The 19,228-nt window shown below is 47.5% G+C and overlaps 1 protein-coding gene and 1 pseudogene across 1 annotated transcript in view; one reads left to right on the top strand and one right to left on the bottom strand.

The window, feature by feature from the left end:
• Window positions 1-19,228, top strand: part of LOC139235499 (zinc finger protein 229-like) — a 75,605-nt gene that overhangs the window by 18,607 nt on the left and 37,770 nt on the right. The gene's annotated exons all lie outside the window — the stretch shown is intronic.
• LOC139235666 (zinc finger protein 664-like) lies at window positions 369-968 on the bottom strand (annotated as a pseudogene).

Below are 19,228 nucleotides of genomic sequence, written 5' to 3'. Positions count from 1 at the left end.
GGTTGCTGCAGTGAATAGAGATGAGAAAGAACAAAGTGCCATTTGCCCCTCTCAGTATGACCCTGAAGGGCTGTGTCCATGCTGAAGTTCTTCCCCCATATGATCCTCCCCCCAGCTTGTCCTCTCTGAGCTCCAGCCAGGTGATGCTAAACACTCGGGTAGGAAAGAGAAAAATCTACAGCAATGTGTTGAAAGCAACACGAATGTATTTGTCTCCATCGCAAATATTAAACTCCAGTCCAGTTACAGGAGTTTTCATCAGCGGAAACAAACCCCAACTGTCAGAATGAACATGGTTCAGTCGGGTTGTGATTAACAGCAGCAATAACAGCATAATCCAACCCCGACAATCATTTGTGAACTCGCTCGTGCCTCAACAGGTGGGATGACTGAGTGAATCCTTTCCCACACTCAGAGCAGGTGAACGGCCTCTCCCCAGTGTGAATTCGCTGGTGCCTCAACAGATGGGATGACCGAGTGAATCCCTTCCCACACTCAGAGCAGGTGAATGGCCTCTCCCCAGTGTGAGCTCGCTCGTGCCTCAACAGGTCGGATGGCTGAATGAATCACTTCCCGCAATCAGAGCAGGTAAACGGCCTCTCCCCGGTGTGAATTCGCTGGTGTGTCAGCAGGGTGGATGACTGAGTGAATCGCTTCCCACACACGGAACAGGTGAACGGCCTCTCCCCGGTGTGAATTCGCTGATGTATCAGCGGGTTGGATGACTGAGTGAATCCCTCCTGACACTCGGAGCAGGTGAACGGCCTCTCCCCAGTGTGAACTCGCTGGTGTGTTTCCAGCTGGGACGGGTAGTTGAAACGTTTCCCACAGTGCCCACATTTGCACAGTTTCTCCCCAGTATGACTGCGCTTGTGTCTCTCCAGGTTGGATGATCGGCTGAAGCCTTGTCCACACACAGAGCATGTGTACACTTTCTCCCCGCTATGAACAGTGCTTTTTGTATCCATCGTTGCTGGATGATAATCCATTCCCGATGAATCGAGTGACTTCGTCAGATGTTAATGTGATGTTTGAGCCTCCGGTCGATAAATCCTCCCATTTTAATACCCTGTAAAGTGAATTTCAGTCAAGAAAAAGGGTGGTTGAGAGAGAATCCACAAAAACACAAAGGCACTTTGAGAAATTCAGCTTAATGAACTTGGTAATTTGTGGGACCGGCACTCGAAATAGTAACCATGAAAACTGCCAGTTTGTGGTAAAACCCAACTGGTTTATCAATGTCCTACAGGAAATGGAACCCACCTCCATTGATAGCCCCACATGGGGAATTGTTGGTCCCACTGGGCCCAGAAATACTGGGGGTGAAACCCAGCAGCTTCTCCTCCATCTCCACTCCAGCTCAAACAGATGCAACAAACAGACCCACACAGGAGGCCAGGTATCCAAAGCGTCTTTCTAACATTTGCAGCATAGTTGAGAGGCGATTTATTCTAATTTGTCCGAGATTTGTAGACTTCAGATTCTAGATTTTACATAATAACATAAGAACTTAAGAATTAGGAACAGGAGTAGGCCATCTAGCCCCTTGAGCCTGCTCCGCCATTCAATAAGATCATGGCTGATCCGGCCGTGGACTCATCTACACTTACCCACCCTCTCACCGTAACCCTTAATTCCTTATTGGTTAAAAATCTATCTATCTGTGACTTGAATACATTCAATGAGCTAGCCTCAACTGCTTCCTTGGGCAGATAATTCCATAGATTCACAACCCTCTGGGAGAAGAAATTCCTTCTCAACTCGGTTTTAAATTGGCTCCCCCGTATTTTGAGGCTTTGCCCCGAGTTCTAGTCTCCCCTACCAGTGGAAACAACCCCTCTGCCTCTATCTTGTTTATCCCTTCCTTGATTTTAAATGCTTCTATAAGATCACCCCTCATCATTCTGAACTCCAACGAGTAAAGACCCAGTCTACTCAATCTATCATCACAAGTTAACCTCCTCATCTCCTGAATCAGCCGAGTGAATCGTCTCTGTACCCCCCTCAAAGCCAGTATATCCTTCCTTAAGTAAGGTGACCAAAACTGCACGCAGTACTCCAGGTGCAGCCTTACCAATACCTTATACAGTTGCAGCAGGACCTCCCTGCTTTTGTACTCCATCCCTCTCGCAATGAAGGCCAACATTCCATTCGCCTTCCTGATTACCTGCTGCACCTGCAAACTAACTTTTTGGGATTCATGCACAAGGACCCCCAGGACCCTCTGCACCTCAGCATGTTGTAATTTCTCCCCTTTCAAATAATATTCCCCTTTGCTGTTTTTTTTCCCAAGGTGGATGACCTCACACTTTCCGACATTGTATTCCATCTGCGAAACCTTAGCCCATTCGCTTAACCTATCCAAATCTCTTTGCAGCCTCTCTGAGTCCTCTACACAACCCGCTTTCCCACTAATCTTAGTGTCATCTGCAAATTTTGTTACACTACACTCTGTCCCCTCTTCCAGGTCATCTATGTATATTGTAAACAGTTGTGGTCCCAGCACCGATCCCTGTGGCACACCACTAACCACCGATTTCCAACCCGAAAAGGACCCATTTATCCCGACTCTCTGCGTTCTGTTCGCCAGCCAATTCTCTATTCATGCTAATACATTTCCTTTGACGCCACGTACCTCTATCTTGTGCAGTAACCTTTTGTGTGGCACCTTATCAAATGCCTTTTGGAAATCTAAATACACCACATCCATCGGTACACCTCTATCCACCATGCTCGTTATATCCTCAAATAATTCCAGTAAATTAGTTAAACATGATTTCCCCTTCATGAATCCATGCTGCGTCTGCTTGATTGCACTATTCCTGTCTAGATATCCCGCTTATTTCTTCCTCATTGATTTTGCTTTGTACTGGAATCCAGGTCAGCGATTGGAGCATGCGCAGGACCGTCGGAACGGCCCAGGTACAGCAGGCGATGCGGCAAGCAGCAGAGGAGTGGTGAAGTCGGGGTGGAGTAGCGCTGGGAGATCGGGCCTGAGAGATTGCGGCCCACAAGAGGCGAGAGTTCGGGGCTGAGAGTTTGGGGCCAAGGAGAGGCAAGAGTTCGGAATGGAGAGATTGGGGCCAAGGAGAAGGGAGAATTTGGGGAGGAGAGATTGGAGCCAAGGAGAGCCGACAGTTTGAGGAGGAGAGATTGGGGCCAAGGAGAGGCTAGAGTTCAGGGCATAGAGATTGGGGCCCACAATCGGCGAGAGTTCTGGGTGGCGACATTGGGCCCCATGAGAGGCGAGACTTCGGCGGAGAGATTGGGGCCCACGAAAGGCGAGAGTTCGGGGCGGAGAGATTGGGCCCCACGAGAGATGAGAGTTTGGGGTGGAGAGATTGGGGCCACAAGAGGTGTGAGTTCGGGGCCCAGAATCGGCAAGGGTCCAGGGACAGCATGGGCCAGACCGCACTGTGATCTATGGGCATTGCAAATATGTGCACCAGGTCAGTGCAGCAGAGCTTGGTCTCCAGTCGTCTTCGTTAACCTTTGCCACTGGACCAAGACCTCACTCTGTTCAGCCCGTGTGGTGGCTGGTGTGCAACGGTTACCCACGTTAAAATAATCTGCACACAAGCTTCTTCCACACTTTAATATGTAGTTCGGGACCTGGAATATCAGGTCTCATCGTGAGACATCTGTGAACTCATACGTTTTGGTGTGGAAGTGGGTCATCATCGATTCAAGGGACTGCCTAATTCTATACTGTACAGGAGGCCAGGAAGTGACTTCCGCATTCAGTGCCCACCCTGATACGGAGCAGCTGGGAATTGCAGGACATGCTGTATAAACGCAAGTATTTGTTTTCGTGGTGTGGGGGAGGCACTGCCCCCGGGGTTTGCTGATGCCAGGCCCAGAGGCTTTGACACGCAGGCTGAGAGCCGCATTCGGTGTTGCCCGGGACCTGAGAGCCACACTCGGTGTTGCCCGGGGCCTGAGAGCCGCACTCGGTGTTGCCCGGGGCCTGAGAGCCACTCTCGGTGTCGACCGGGGCCTGAGAGCCGCACTCAGTGAAGCATGGGGCCTGGTGCATGGGTCCTGGGAGCCACACTCGGTGCTGCCCGGGACTAAGAGTCACACTCGGTGTTGCCTGGCGCTTAAGAGCCACACTAATGCCGTGCTCGCTCCAATCTGTTCCTGGGAGCCTCTCCGCACAGGGGCGTGCTCTCCAGGGACCACCTCTACCCAAGTTGCCCCCCTGCTGATGGAGATAGGGCGTATTCCGACGGGCGGAGCACTCTGGGTAAGATCCTCCGCCATTGTCCCCGAGAGGACAGCACAGGAGGCCATGCAGCCCATCCTGTTGTACTGGCTCTTTGGTGGGCTGTTCAATGAGTCTCACTCCTCTGCTCTTTACCCATTGCTATATATATTTTTCCCAGCAAGTATTTATACAATTCCCTTTTAAAAGTTACAATTCAATCTGCTTCCACCACCATTTCAGACAGTGCAATCTAGATCATAACAATTCGCTGAGTCACAAATGATCCCACATCTCACCTCTCGTTATTTTGCCAATCATCGGAAGTCTGACTCCTTTGGTTACCTACCCTAATGCCACTGGAAACACCTTCTCCATATTTACTCTATCTAAATCGTTCATAATTTAGTACATCTCCATCAAATCTCCTTTTACCATTTCCTGCTCTCTGGAGAAAACTTCACCAGGCTCTCCACATCACGGAAGTCTCTTCTCCCTGGCACAATTCTTTCTGCACCTTCTCTAAAAGCTTGCCATCATTACGAAAGTTTGGAGCCCAAACTTGAACACAATTCTCCAGCTGAGGCTTAACCAGTGATTTATAAAGGTTTAGCAAATTAAACATCAAATGCTGATATTTCTCTGATGGGGTTTAAAGGGCGAGGTCCATCTCGTCTCTTGGATGTGTCAATGAGACTGTGAACCTAAAGAAGTGCATTTAGAGTGGAGAGCCAGGACATGCTGTGTAACCGGGCACAAACACTCCTGCACAGCCCACACATCACTTGTTTCCCATTTGGCATGAAAGTAATGTGTTAATTGCAACAATTCATTTGATTTGATTTCAAATAGTTTAGGATAGAAATTGAATCATGTTTCTATGATTTTTCCCCAACTCAGATTCAAGGCCTCAATCTCAAAACCTGAGACTGTACATTGGGATTCCAATCCTGGGACTGTACATGGGGATTCTAACCCTGGGAGAGTACTTGGGCATTCTAACACTGGGAGAGTACATGGGGATTCTAACCCCGGGACCATACATGGAGGTTCTAACCTAGGCACTGTAAATGGGGATTCTAATCCTGGGACTGTACATGGGGATTTTATCCCTGGGTGTGTATGTGGGCATTCTAACCCTGGGAGAGTACATGGGGAATCTAACCCTGGGACTGTACATGGGGATTCTAACGCTGGCATTGTACATGCGGATTCTGACACTGCGAATGTACAGAGGGATTCTAACCCTGGGATTGTACATGGGGGTTCTGACCCTGGGAATGTACATGGCGTCCAGGCTTTCGGGCCCCCTTCAGAGATGACTGAGCCTCTACTTCCCCGCACTGCTCCAGGTGTGGTCTAGCCAGGGCTTTGTGCAGCTGCAGTGGGATGGCAGCACCCATGGAACAGTACGAAGGCAGGTAGGTTACTAGTAACTTTCATTTTAAATTTTTAATCAACTTGGGAAAACCTTTAAAACTTCAAGAGAAACTTTTAAACAACTTGGGGAAACTTTTAAAAACTCTGGAGAAAATTTTAAATAATTTGGGAAACCTTTTTTAAAACTCCTGGAGAAACTTTTAAAACTTCTGAAGAAACTTTTAAACAATGTGTAGGAACCTTTAAGAATAATTTTCTTTTAAAAATGTTTTATTAAGCAATTGAATACTGTACCCCAATCTAAATAGAAAATAGTTTGGTGTGTTTTATTAGCAAAATTTTCAGCCGTTTGAAAGCAGGTTGCTCACGACGACGCCCAGCAAGCAGGTGTGCCTCCGACCCGGCGACCGCGACATCACCCGGCCCCTCCTGCGGCGGGCCTACATCCCTCGAGCGGCGGGTTTTCGTCCCTCCAGCAGCGGGCCTATATGTCTCTCCTCGTCGATGGCTGGACCTCCCCTTCCCCACTGGTGGCCTGGCTATGATTCTTTCACCCTCCTACTCCTTGCTGACCTCCCACTTGGAACTCCAGCAGATAACTGACTTCCTAATGCCTGCCCCCAACTAAGCCTCAGACCACTTACCAACAAGGGTGCTCCTCAACGCCGAGCTTGCAGCCAACATTTCGCCTTAGGCAATTCGGCTCATACAGAAGTGCCTGGTCTCCAGTCGTCTTGGATCCCTTGCCACTGGACCAAGACCTTGCTCAGCTATGCCGCCCCACGTTAAAAGAACTCACACACAGGCATCTTCCACTCCGTTAACATGAAGTTCGGGACCTGAAACGACAGGACTCCCATTGGACAGTCCAGAATGCCGCACCACCATAGTTGCCCAGGAACTTAGAAGCTTTGACATCGACATCGCCACCCTAAGCGAGATCCGGCAGGCAGGGGAAGGCTAGCTCAAGGAACAAGATGGAGGTTACACCTTTTTCTGGAAAAGAAAACCAGAGGAAGAACGCCGCCTTCTTAAAGTCGGCTTCGCCATCAAAATGAGCTGGTCGACAGCCGCAAAGACACCCCTGTGGGGTTAACGAACGCCTCTTGATGCCTCAACTCACCCTATCCCGGAACCAATGCGCCACAGTCATCGGTGCGTATGCCCCAACACTGGATGCAATGGATGAGACTAAAGAGGGTTTTTATTCCAACCTCGAAACATTCCTGTCCTGTGTCCCCGCAGGTGACAAACTGATCCTCCTCGGTGACTTCAATGCCAGGGTCGGCAAAGATACAGCCCTCTGGGGATGCGTGATTGGCAGTGAGGGGGTAGGGAAAGCCAACTCCAGCAGTATTCTACTCCTGACAAAATATCTAGAACATGAACTTCTCATCACCAACACCTTGTTCCGCCAGAAGGAAAAATACAAGGCATCGTGGCAACACCCTTGCTCCAAATGCTGGCACCTGCTCGACTATGTCATCGTCCGAGCCAGGGATCACAAGGTTGTGCGCATCACCCACGTCATGACAGAAGCTGACGACTGTTGGCCGGACGACCGCCTGACTCATCATCGACATTAACCCCAAAGCGGAGGGGACAGCAGAAGCAGTGCCACAAGAAAGTCAATGCCGGGGCACTGAAAGACCCAGCTAAGACAGCCCAATACAGCCAACGCTTCACAGCTAACCTGACGTGCCTTGATGACGCTGAGATGCTGAATGCCCACAGTTCTTGGTCTGCCCTCCAGGCCTCATAACCAGTGCCTGTGAAGAGACACTTGGTCATTCAACCAGAACACACGAGGACTGGTTTGATGAGAATGATCAGAGATCCAAGAATTTATATTTCTGAGGCTCAAGCAAAAACCCAACTCAGGAGCAGCAAAACAACACTAAAGGCGGCTCAATGCTGAGGTCCAACAAAAAACCTGGCACCTAAAGAACAGGTAGTGGATGGAGAAAGCACAGGAGATACAATAACTGGCCAACAGCCATGATGTGCGAGGATTCTTCATATCAGTCAAGGCCACCTACGGTCCAAACTCCCAAGGTCCCACCCCACTGCTGGCCAAGAATGGGGAAACACTCATCAAGGACACCGAGGTTGTCAAGGCCCGCTGGAAGGAGCACTTCGAAGATCTCCTCAATCGACATTCTGACTTTAACTTGAGTGTTCTTGACTCCATCCCACAGCATGCGTCCCGCCCCCACTTTAGTGAAACACCAACGTTGCATGAGGTAGGAAAATCCATAAGACAGCTCAAGAACAACAAGGCTACGGGAGCGAATGGAATCCCTACTGAGGCGCTAAAGCATGGCGGAGATGTGCTGTTGGCATGGATACATGACCTCATCGCTCTCATCTGGAGGGAGGAGAGCATGACGGGAGATCACAGAGATGCAGTGATCGTGACCATCTTTAAAAAAAGGGGGGCAATTCCAACTGCAGCAACTACAGAGGGATCTCACTGCTAATCAGGCACTGGGAAAGTTTTTGCTCGAGCCCTCTTCAACCGTCTTCTCCCTGTGACCGAGGAGCTCCTCCTGGAATCACAGTGCCCCACGGGGCACTTCGGACATGATCTTTGCAGCGCGACAGCTGCAGGAAAAATGCAGGTACCAGCGCCAGCCATAATACATGGGCTTTTTCAACCTTACAAAGGGATTTGACACTGTGAACCATGAGGCTCTATGGAGCGTCCTCCTCCATTTTGGATGCCCTCAAAAATGTGTCAACATCCTTCACCTGCTCCATGATGACATGCAGGTATTAATCCTTACCAACGGATCCATTACAGATCCAATCCACGTCCGGACCAGTGTCAAACAGGGCTGCGTCATTGCTCCCACCCTCTTCTCAATCTTCCTCGTTACCATGCTCTACCTCACAGTCAACAAATTCCCTGCTGGAGTGGAACCAAACTACAGAACCAGCAGGAAGCTGTTTAATCTTCGCTGCCTCCGGGACAAAGTCCAAGATAACCCCAACCTCTGTCGTTGAGCTACAGTACGTGGACAACGCCTGTGTCTGCGCACATTCTGAGGCTGAACTCCAGGATATAGTCGACGTATTTACTGAGGAACACGAAAGCATGGGCCTTACGCTAAATATCCGTAAGACAAAGATCCTCCACCAGCCAGTACTCAACGTACAACACTGCCACCCAGTCATCAAGATCCACGGCGCAGCCCTCGACAACATGGACCATTTCCCATACCGCGGGAGCGTCTTATCAACAAAAGCAGACATTGATGAGGAGATTCAACACCACCTCCAGTGCGGCAGTGCAGCCTTCAGCCGGCGGAGGAAAAGAGTGCTCAAAGACCAGGCCCTCAAAGCTACCATCAAGCTCATGGTCTACAGTGCTGTAGTAATACCCACCATCCTGAATGGCTCAAAGGCACGGACCATATACAGCAGACACCTCAAGTCGTTGGAGATATATCACCAATGATGTCTCCACAAGATCCTACAAATACCCTGGAATGACAGGCGCACCAACATCAGCGTGCTCGTCTAGGCTAACATCCCCAGCATTGAAGCACTGACCACACTCGATCAGCTCCGCTGGGCAGGCCACACAGTTTGCATGCCAGACATGAGACTCCCGAAGCAAATGCTCTTTGTGGTGGTCCTTCATGGTAAACAAGCCAAACGTGGGCAGCAGAAAGGTTACAAGGACACCCTCAAAGCCTCCCTGATAAAGTGCGACATCCCCACTGACACCTGGGAGTCCCTGGCCAAAGACCGCACTAAGCAGAGGAAGTGCATCCGGGAGGGCGCTTGAGTCTCAATGCAGAGAGCATTCAGATATCAAGTGCAGGCAGCACAAAGAGCGTGCACAAACCAGTCCCACCTACCCGTTCCCTGAACGACTATCTGCCTCATCTGTGACAAGTCAGTGGCTCTCGTATTGGACTGTTCAGCCACCAAAGAACTTACTACAGGAGCGGAAGCAAGTCTTCCTTGATTCCGCGGAACAGCCTATGATGATGAGTAATTAACACAGAAACCATTATTGACAATATAAGTGTCACTGGACGTGTCCTTTTCCATTTCATGCCTTTAACCTCATGCAGACGAGTCACAAACCTGCCTCACAAACTGTTCATTCAAAGAACCTTCTTTCCTGCAAGCCTCATTTCCTCCCTTCTCTACAAATCTCACCGAACATTTAATTAGGGACATTAGATTTTGGTACTTTGGAACAAGAACAGACGGATACGTTTGCTGTGCTGGTTACATCAAATTATCAGCCTGTCTGAAAAGTGCTTCTGACAATAACCTATTACAAAATTGAAAAAAATAGAAAAGCAAATTATAATTTAAATGGAGAAAAATTGCAAAGTGCTGCAATACAGAGGGAGTTGGGGGTCCTTGTGTATGAAACACAAAGCGTTAGTATGCAGGTACAGCAAGTAATCAGGAAGGCAAATGGAATGTTGGACTTTATTGCAAGGGGGATGGATTAGAAAAGCTGAGAAGTCCTGCTGCAACTGCACAAGGTATTGGTGAATCCAAACCAAGAGTACTGCATACAGTTTTCATCTCCGTATTTAAGGAGGAATATAATTGCATTGGAGGTGGTTCAGAGAAAGTTCACTGGGTTGATTGCAGTGTTGAGGTGATTGACTTATGAAGATAGGTTGAGTAGGTTGGACCTATGCTCATTGGAGTTCAGAAGAATGAGAGGTGATCTTATTGAAAAATATAGGATCATGAGGAAGCTCGACAATATGCTTGCAGAGAGGATATTTCCACGCACAGGGGAAACTAAAACTAGGGGGCAAAGTCTCAGAATAAGGGACCGCCCATTTAAAACTGAGATGAGGAGGAATTTCTTCTCTCAGATGGTTGTAAATCTGTGGAATTCTCTGCCCCAGAGAGCTGTGGAGGCTAGGTCATTGAATATATTTAAGGCGGAGATATATAGATTTTTCAGCAATAAGGGAATAAAGGGTTATGGGGAGCAGGCAGGGAAGTGGAGCTGAATCCATGATCAGATCAGTCATGAGGGTCCAGGTGACCGACTCCTGTTCCTACTTCTTATGTTCCTGTACCAGACCCCTCCAGTCACCATGTGATTCCACCGTCATATCTTCATCCATTACTCAGCTTTTGCCCTCACTAGAGCTGGTTTCAGCATCATGACCATTGCCCACACTAAGACTCTCTAATTCTCGAATGGTGCACAAACGCCAGCATGGACTGATTATTCCGAATGGCCCATTTGTGTGTCGTAAATCCTGTGTAATTTTGTAGTCTCAGTGTAAGTGGTCCCTGGATTTGGTGCCTCAGTGTAACTGATCCAAGGATCTAGTGTCGCAGTGTAAGTGGTCCCTGGATTTGGTGTCTCAGTGTAAGTGGTCCCTGGATTTGGTGTCTCAGTGTAAGTGGTCCCTGGATTTGGTGTCACAATGCGAGTAGTTTTTGGATTTGTTGTCGAAAGCACCTCGTCACTGGGACTGAGTGCAAACCCGCTGCCCATCATTGCATTCAGCACAGAATGATCCCACTCAGTCTATTCCCAATTAACACGGTCCACATTACTTCAACAGAACAACCCAGTGCCCACAAGTAACTGCTGCCCCGCATTTAACTTCAGTGAATTATAAACATTTTAAAATAAAAATGAACCGCAACATAGCACAACAGAGGTGATTAATTTCAGTAAATCCCTTTCACTCATACTCCTCCTTCACCCCGACTCTTCAACTCCCTCTCTACATACAACTCCTCACCCCAGCTCCTCTTTCCCACTGGAGGTAAATCTCAGGAGCTTCTGTGTGACGGTGCGATGATCACTGGACAATAAAGCGCAGAGACGGCGGGGAGGGGGGGTGGGGGCTGCTCATTATCCTCGATTTGATTTAATCCGCTTTCCCACTGATTACTGCAGACAGACATGGTCACCTTGTAACAGAATGGTCAGTGTGACGTCACTTTTTGAACAAGAGCACACAAGACAATGTGTTATCAATAAATGGTAAAGTTATTAAACACCCCGCAATTGCATTGTAAACAGAATGGAAATAAATTGTTGGAAAATAATTGGTGAAGATAAGTATGTATCTCTGTGGAATTGACTAGCAAACATTAAGAGTGTCGTGTTTTGTTTACAAACACACATAAATATTTATATATATAGCAAAGACTCTGTGTTTGCCCTTTTCAGTTGTTCTGCTCAACCCGACCGTTTTTACGATGTGCATTTTAGGACCCTGCGGCAGCCCATCCGGCGGTGCTTGCCGGGTCAGGATATAAAGAGACCGTGCGCTGTTCCTCCTCCCACTGCCTGGGGGAATGGGGCAGGTATTTAAAGGGACGGGGACTCCCCTTTCTCTGCTTCTTTATAGTTAAAGGGACAGTCCAGTTCATCTTGGGGTGTCGGAGGACTTCACTAACAGAGCTCCCATTGACAGTCGCTCCCTTCTGTACTGTGCAGTGATTGTAAAGCTGTCCATTTCAGTTACTTGAACATTTCTAAAATGTCTCACTGATTTTGATGATCCAATTGTATAATTTGGAAAGAGTCCAGAATTGTGCAGTGTGAGGAAGATTTCATTTAAAGGTGGAGTAAAATTTGTTTCAAAATATTCTGTTCTAATCCTTCCCCAACCCCCCAAATTTTAGAACAGTACAATACTGACTGGGAAGGTCCCAAGTTCAATCCTTGATCTGGGCTGTTGGTTGACCTCAGCCAAGGCAGCAGTTCAGAGGTTATAATTGTCCTCAATACCATTGGGCTAAATAAGAGTAAAAATCAGACACTGCCCCTGCTCTTCAGACCGATCAAGTGACGTCAACTGGGAAGTGTGTGGATGTCATTTGAGGACAGGATTTGAGGCTGTGATGCCTACCAAAGTGGGAATCCTGCTGGCACTCAGTGTCGACTGACAGTGAAGCACGAGAGGTTTTCTAATGTCTGTGGAATTGCACCTAGCCAGATTCAGCATTTTCTGGAGATAATACATCTCAGGCGATGAAAGGAATGTTGATTTTAGAGAGTGAGGATGGAGGGTAGAGTCTTGAATAAGGAATTTACAGCTTAGCGGGGACAGGAGAGGACAGGATGTTCTGTAGAATCTGGAATAGTGTGTTCTGAATTTCAATCCTTTACTTAAAGTAACAACGTTTGTAACCACCATTTGCAGGGTATGAGAAGAGGAGGATCTGCAGCTGGGAAACTCAAACCGGACATCACGTCAAGATTTGAGAGATTCCCTGGATTGATTAGGATCACCTTATCATCAGCCTTTGTAAAAACACCAATCACAGCGGGGAGAAACAGGACACATGTTGTGTGTGTGAATGTACCTTCAACCAATCGTTCAGCCTGTGAGACTCGTGCGCCCACCTGACTCAACACTGTAAATGTAGGGACAGTGGGAATGGATGCTGTTGCACGTGGACAGTGATTCAGTCGCTCATCTCACCAATTGACATTCGAGGCGTTAGATAACAGACTTTCTCCTGTGAATATAGAGCTAGGTTATTCGGCTGTGATGTGTTTACTTATTCATCTAGTTGATTCTAAACCTTTGCCAATTATTTGATGTGATTGGTTTAGAGAGAGATGCTGTGGGGTGTTGTGGAAAAATATTTCCGAAATTGTATAATATATAAAAAGAGGTTTATTAAATCGGAGACAAAGCTTTGGGAGAAGTGTTAGATACCCCTGTCTCTGAACCAGCTTCTCAATTTGATATCTCCAGTGAGGATCTTTTATCTTACAAATTACGTCACTTTACATCACGTGCTTTAGCACTCGTCCTTAAGTCGCATTACAAAGTTTACAAAGCTTTTCATACAATTACTGTCCAAGGCTGAGCTCTTGATATAAACCAGCCTCGCATTGTGACAGGAATTATATACATTCAAGAGGACTAGTTCCCCTTTTATCAACAAAAAAACAAGTGGCAGGCTTTTTGGCAAAATAGGTCAATTTCGCTGTAAAACTGAACCCAGCCAGAGTCAGTACCTTCAGGGGAGGGGAACCAATGAGTATAGAACTGAACCCAGCCAGAGTCAGCACCCTTCAGGGGAGGGGAGCCAGTGAGTGTAGAACTGAACCCAGCCAGAGTCAGTACCTTCAGGGGAGGGGAGAAATGGGAGGGAGGGGAAGCATGGAGTATAGAACTGAACACATCCACAGAAGGAACCTTCAGGTTCACTCCCTGGTTCCTCTCCTGTCTGGTGTAGAAATCCCCTCAGCACGGGAATGGAGATAAGTCCAGACCAAAACTGTGCGCAGTACTCCAGCTGTGGTCTTACCAATAACCTGTACAGTTGTAGCAGGACTTCGACTTTTATACTCCGTCCCCTTGCAATAAAGGCCAGAATTCCATTTGCCTTCCTGATTACTTGCTGTACCTACATACTAACTTTTTGAGTTTCATGTACAAGAACCCCCAGATCCCTCTGTATAACAGTATTTTGTAATCATCCATTTAAATAATAATTTGCTTTGTTATTTTTCCTACCAAAAGGAGATAACCTGACATTTTACCACATTGTCGTCCATCTGCCAGATTTTTGCCCACTCATTGAGCCTGTCTATATCCCTTTGTAGATTCTTTGCGTCCTCCTCACAACTTGCTTTCCCACCTATCTTTGTATCATCAATAATTTGGTTGCGTTACACTCGGTCCCTTCATCCAAGTCATTATCAATTATAAATAGTTGATGTCCCAGCACTGATCCCTGCGGCACCCCACTAGTTACAGTTTGCCAAACTGAAAATGACCCATTTATCCCGACTCTGTTTTGTGTGTTACCCAATCCTCGATCCATGCTGATATATTATCGACAACCCCGTGACCTCTTAGCTTGTGCAGTAACCTTATCGAATACTTTCTGGAAATCCAAATATACATCAACGGGTTGTCCTTTATCCACTCTGCTCGTTATATCTTGAAACAACTCCAGCAAATTTGTCAAACATGATTTCCCTTTCATAAAACCATGCTGACTCTGCTTGACTGCAATATGATTTTCTAAATGTCCTGCTACTACTTCCTAAATGATGGACTCCAGTATTTTCCCATTGATAGATGGTAGGCTAACTGGTCTATAGTTTCCTGCTTTCTGTCTCCCTCCTTTCTTAAATAGGGATGTTAAATTTGCAGTTTTCCAGTCCACTGGGACCTCTCCAGAATTCAGGGAATATTGGTAGATTACAACCAGTGCATCCACTATCTCTGCAGCCACTTCTTTTAAGACCCTGGGTTGCATGTCATCAGGTCCAGGAGACTTGTCCACCTTTAATCCCATTAGTTTGCTTCCTACTTTATCTCTAGTGATAGTGATTCTTTTAAGGCCCCCACCCCCCACAATAACTCCTTTAACTACTATTGGGATGTTTTTAGTGTCCTCTACCGTGAAGACCGATAGAAAATATCTGTTCAAAGTCTCTGCCATTTCCGTGTTTCCCATGATTAATTCTCCAGTCTCATCTTCTAAGGGACTTTAGCTACTCGTTTCTTTTTTACATACCTGTAGAAGCTCTTACTGTCTTTTTATATTTCTTACTCGTTTGATCTCGTATGCTATCATCTCTGTCTTTATCATTATTATTAGTCCTCCTTCGCTGGTTGCTAAACATTTCTCAATCCTCTGGCCTTCCACTATCCTTTGCAACATTGTATGCTTTTTTTTTCCAATTTGATACCATCCTTTACTTCCTTACTTCGCCAGGGATGGTTCATCCTTCTCTTAGCATCTTTGTTTCTCTGCTGAGATTATGAAATATCTCCTTAAATGTTTGCCACTGCATTTCTACAGTCTTACCCTTGAACATATTTTCCCAGTCCACTTGGTGTCAGTGACAAGGGTTGGTTTATATCACATGGGAGGAGATTGGTGTCAGTGACTGTGGGGTTAATTCAACCTTCTTTGACCTGACCAAGGCCTTTGACACTGTCAACCGTGAGGGATTATGGGGTGTACTTTTCAAATTCGGCTGTCCTCTAAAATTTGTCACCACCCTCCACTTGCTTGGTGATAACATGCAAGCTGTGATCCTGAGCAATGGATCCACCACAGACCCAATTCATGTATGGACCGGGGTGAAGCAAGGCTGTGTCACTGCACACACACTCTTCTCCATCTTCCTTGCTGCATTGCTACATCTCACCGTCAGTAAGCTTCCCGCTGGAGTGGAGATAATCTACAGAATAAATGGGAAACTGTTCAACCTCCATCACCTTCAGACCAGATCCAAGGTCGTGCCATCCTCTGTCATCGAATTACAATATGCAGATGATGCTTGTGTCTGCGCTCACTCAGAGGACGAGCTCCAAACTATCGTCAAGACATTCACCGTAGTGTCTGAGAGTATAGGCCTTACACTAAACATCTGTGTAAAAGAAAGGTGCTCCATCAACCTATCCCCGCCAAACAGCACTGTCCTTCACCCCCACCCCACCCCGGATGATCAAAATCCACGATGAGGCCTTTGGCAAAATGGTCCATTTTTCATACCTCGGGAGCCTGCTGTCAACAAGGGCACATATCAATGACTAGGGCCAACACCACCTTCTGTGTGTCAGCACAGCCTTCGGTCGCCTAAGGCATAGAGTGTTTGAAGACCAGAACCGTAAAACCGGCACAAAGCTCATGGTCTACCGAGCAGTAGTGATACCTGCCCTCAGACACGCTTCTCAGACATGGACTATGGACAGCAGGCACATCAAAGCACTGGAGAAATATCAACACTGCCTCCGGAAGATCCTGCTAATCCATTGGCAGGATAGACGCACCAACGTCTGTTCTCGCACAGACCAACATCCTCAGCATTGAAGCATTGACCTCGCTCGATCAGCTCCGATGGATGGGACACATCGTCCACATGCCCGATACGAGACTCCCAAAGCAAGCACTCTACTTGGAGCTTCAACATGGCAAGCGAGCCCCGGGGGGCAGAGGAAACGCTTCAAGGACACCCTCAAGGCCTCCTTGAAGTTCAACATCCCCACCGACACCTGGGAATCCCTGGCACAAGATCGCTCAGAGTGGAAGAGAATAATCCGTGAGGGCGTCGAACACTTCGAGTCTCTCCACCTGGAGCAAGCGGAGACCAAGTGCTGACGGCGGGAGGAGCACACGACAACCCAAGCACTTCAACAAACCGGCACTTCAACCAACGTACTTTCAACCACCGTCTGTCCAACCTGCGACAGAGACTGCAGCTCCCGCATTGGACTTAACAGACATCTGAGACTTCATTTGTAATGTGGAAGCAAGTCATCCTCGACTCCAAGGGACTGTCTATGATCATGGTGGGTTTATATCAGACAGGAGGGGATTGGTGTCAGTGACTGTGGGGTGGGTTTATATCAGACAGGAGGGGATTGGTGTCAGTGACTGTGGGGTGGGTTTATATCAGACAGGAGGGGATTGGTGTCAGTGACTGTGGGGTGGGTTTATATCAGACAGGAGCGGTTTGGTGTCAGTGACTGGGGTGGGTTTATATCAGTCAGGAGGAGATTGGTGTCAGTGACTGTGGGGTGGGTTTATATCAGACAGGAGGAGATTGGTGTCAGTGACTGTGGGGTGGGTTTATATCAGACAGGAGGGGATTGGTGTCAGTGACTGTGGGGTGGGTTTATATCAGACAGGAGGGGATTGGTGTCAGTGACTGTGGGGTGGGTTTATATCAGACAGGAGGGGATTGGTGTCAGTGACTGTGGGGTGGGTTTATATCAGACAGGAGCGGTTTGGTGTCAGTGACTGGGGTGGGTTTATATCAGTCAGGAGGAGATTGGTGTCAGTGACTGTGGGGTGGGTTTATATCAGACAGGAGGGGATTGGTGTCAGTGACTGTGGGGTGGGTTTATATCAGACAGGAGGGGATTGGTGTCAGTGACTGTGGGGTGGGTTTATATCAGACAGGAGGGGATTGGTGTCAGTGACTGTGGGGTGGGTTTATATCAGACAGGAGGGGATTGGTGTCAGTGACTGTGGGGTGGATTTATATCAGACAGAAGGGGATTGGTGTCAGTGACTGTGGGGTGGGTTTATATCAGACAGGAGGGGATTGGTGACATGGAATCATAGCAGTTTACAACACAGAAGAAAGCCATTTGTCCTAGTGTGTCTGAAAAAGAGCTATCCAGCCTAATCCCCCTTTCCAGCTCTTAGTTCATAGCCCTGTAGGTTACGGCACTTCCAGTGCATATACAAGTACTTCGGTAAATGCGCTGAGGGTTTCTGCCTCTACTTTCAGGCAGTAAGTTCCAGACTCTGGAGGTTATGCTCGGACTGTGTAAAACACTAGTTAGACCACAGCTAGAGTATTCGCACAGTTCTGGTCACCACAGTGCAGGAAATATGTCTTTGCACTGGAGAGGGTACAGATGAGATTTACAAGGATGTTGCCTGGACTGAAGAATTTTAGCTGAAGAATTTTAGATGGGGTGGTGTTATTTTCTTTGGAATAGAGGCTGAGGATATAATTGCGTACAAAATTATGGAGGGTCCCAGATGGAGTGGATAGGAAGGACTTAAGAACATAAGGACAAATAAATAGCAGGAGTAGGCCATCGGACCCCTCGAGCCCACTCCGCCATTCAATAAGATCTTGGCTGATCTGATCTTGGTCCCAACTCCACTTCCCTGCCCACTCGCATAAACCGTTGACTTCTTTATCAATCAAAAATCTGTCTATCTCCACCTTAAATATGTTCAATGACCCAGCCTCCACAGTTCTCTGGGGTAGAGAATTCCAAAGATTCACGACCCTCTGGGAGAGAAATTCTTCCTCATTTCCATTTTAAATGGACAACCCCTTATTCTGAAACTATGCACCCTAGTTCTAGTTTCCCTCTTGAGGGGAAACATCCTCTCTGCATCAAACCTGTCAAGCCCCCTCAGCATCTTATACATTTCAATATCACCTCTCAGTCTTCTAAACTCCAATGAGTACAGGCTCAACCTATCTTCATATGACAACCCCTTCATCTCAGGAATCAACCTTGTGAACCTTCTCTGAACTGACCTATTTCCCTTCGCAGACAGGTCAATAACCAGGGGGCACAGATTTAAAGTAATTGGTAGAAGGATTAGAGGGGAGTTGAGCAGAAACCTTTCACCCAGAGGGTGGTGGGGGTCTGGAACTCACTGCCTGAAAGGGTGGTAGAGGCAGAAACCCTCACCACATTTGAAACATACTTGGATATGCACTGGAAGTGTCATAACCCACAAGGCTGTGGAGCAAGTGCTGGAAAGTGGGATTAGGCCGGATAGCTCTTTTTCGACCGGTACAGACACAGTGGGCCGAATGGCCTCCTTCTGTGCTGTAAATGTCTATGATTCTGTGGTCGTTGAAATCCCCGACTATTGCTGCCCTGTGGTTTTGGACTTCTCAGAAACCTTCCTCCATATTTGCTTTTCTATCTCCCTCTGACTGTTTATAGTACACTCCCAACATTGTGATTGGCCCGCTTTTGTTCATCAGTTCAACACATATGGCCTCATTTGATGATCCTTCCAACATCTCATCCCTCCTCACTGCTGTAACAACACCTCAGCTTATCTGCCTTATCCCCTAGACTTCTTGCATTGAAGTATATACCATTAAGCATGGCCAAACTCCTTTGTTGTCGATTTTCTAGCCTTTGTTTCCTCTGCCTTCCAAAC

The sequence above is a fragment of the Pristiophorus japonicus genome, chromosome 23 (assembly GCF_044704955.1).
Source record: "Pristiophorus japonicus isolate sPriJap1 chromosome 23, sPriJap1.hap1, whole genome shotgun sequence".
NCBI classification, from domain to species: Eukaryota; Metazoa; Chordata; class Chondrichthyes; family Pristiophoridae; genus Pristiophorus; species Pristiophorus japonicus.
Note: the sequence above shows the minus strand (reverse complement) of the source record. Positions and strands in the feature narration are given on the sequence as shown.